This window comes from Echinops telfairi, unplaced genomic scaffold (assembly GCF_000313985.2).
Source record: "Echinops telfairi isolate 266 unplaced genomic scaffold, ASM31398v2 ScPeMD7_2291;HRSCAF=2852, whole genome shotgun sequence".
In the NCBI taxonomy this organism is placed as follows: Eukaryota; Metazoa; Chordata; class Mammalia; order Afrosoricida; family Tenrecidae; genus Echinops; species Echinops telfairi.
In genome coordinates, this window is record NW_022106189.1 from 8,925,412 (window position 1) to 8,927,265 (window position 1,854).

At 41.0% G+C, this 1,854-nt stretch overlaps 1 non-coding gene across 1 annotated transcript; it reads left to right on the forward strand.

Annotated features, from left to right (window-relative positions):
• Nucleotides 1-1,717: 1,717 nt before the first annotated feature.
• On the forward strand, nucleotides 1,718-1,850 carry LOC115870809. The gene has a single exon (XR_004046935.1). It is a non-coding gene; the product is annotated as a small nucleolar RNA SNORA63 (small nucleolar RNA).
• The last annotated feature ends 4 nt before the right edge of the window (nucleotides 1,851-1,854 follow it).

Sequence of the window (1,854 nt, forward strand, 5' to 3'; positions counted from 1 at the left end):
TTTTAGCTTAAGAAGACTTCCCTGCCAAAGTCTGTTTCTAAAATTTCATCCTTTCTGAGAAAAACAGTGTGCATGCAAATATGCAGATATTATTACTGTATGATTTATCTCCTAGCATAATTCCTGGAATCTTATAAACACTAGGTTATTATAATATTGAATTACGTATTAACATATTTCTATTTTGTGATATCTAATTTGGGAATTCACAGGCATGGCTAAAGGAAGTTCCATTACATTTCCAAGTAATGCCTGTTCCATATGCTTTTGCAAGCAAATTTCTAAGAATGAAACTTGCTGAAGGTCACATCGCTAGTAGGAAGAAGAACTGGGAACCAGATTTTGAATTTAGCAGGTTTTTTTTTCAAGGCTTCCAATGGTCCCCTCTAACCACACTAGAGGATCTGTTTTGAAAATCTGGAGTGTGTGGTTAGCAAGTCCGTTTGGGTTAGGTGCATACCTTCTGGCATCCTTCTCCCTGTGTTCAGAGCTCACTCTCGAGGCACCCAGTGCTTTCACCCTGCTAGGACTGCAATGGGAATGGGGAAAGTGTATGATCAATAGATTCTAATTAAAGTGCATCCTCCATCAGAGGTGTTTGCATTTAAATGAGAAAGTTGGGGAGTATACACACAACTCATTGAAATACATTCAATTAGTAATGAGGAATCTTTTAGAATTGGGCATTAGGCCATATCACCCTCTGTCTTACAATCATCCATTGACCTTCCATTATGAATGGAAAGCAATTCAAGTTCCACACCATGGTCCCCAAGGCACCAAATAATCTGGCTTCTGCCCACCTCCCTGGTTTTTCAGTTCCCTGAACACACTGAGCTCATTCATAACACAGAGCCTTTGCAGTCATTGCTGCGTTTGTCTAGAGTGCTTCCCTCCCCCAGCCCCCAATTTTCTATGGCTGCCTCTTCATTTTAATTCTTAGAGAAGTCTTCATCTATCACTCAATCCAAAACTGCCTCTATTCCTTATCACGCTCTATCCCACAATATTATCTTACAGCATTTATCATCTGATCATTTATTTGTGTTCTCTGTCCCTTCCATTAGGATATGAGCCCCTGAGTGTGAGGGACTTAGCAACCTTGCTCCCTGCTGGTATCTCCAAAACTCTGACTAGTGCCTTACACACAGTAGGTGCTCAAGAAATTCTTTTTAGAATGAATTAATATTTTCACAGGTGAATTTGCGGTCTTTAGAGAGGTAGATTGAGAAAGAGAAGGATGTGCAGGTCAAGGGGCATTTCTGGAGGCAGCACATCCCAACTTCTTCCATCTGAAGATGGACTCATCTGTCTCTTGATTCTGGTCCAGGACCCTCACTGACCTGGGACCGTGATTGTCAGTCCGAGAGTTAATACACATGTATTCCATGCTCCTGAAAGATTCTCTGGGGCATCCATTGGTGGGTGGAGCTGTAGAACTCTAGTGACTGTGCTGTGTCCTGTTCATGTGCAACAATGAAGTACATTTTGACAAAGAAGTAAAGAAAGGTTGTGAAAACAGGAAGGGTAGATTTGTCGTCATTAAGCAGAAAAGTTTCTTGTGCACATACTGTTCTCTGTGACTGTGAGAGTCCCAGTAAGCCATGTGCAAAGACTTTCTTACCAGCTGTCACAGATTCTGTATGATAAAGGAACTTGACTCATCGGAGAAGGAGCAGATATTTATAGGGGATTATATTTTAATAAATACATGGAACAGCAGGATTTAGACTACAATATAGCTGTTAAGTGCTATTTTGTTGTTCCCCCTACTCAAAGTAAAGTTGTTTCCTATCTACCCCTGTCTGCTAGTTTCTTGTAGCAGCCCAGGGACGCTTGATCTCATACATATTG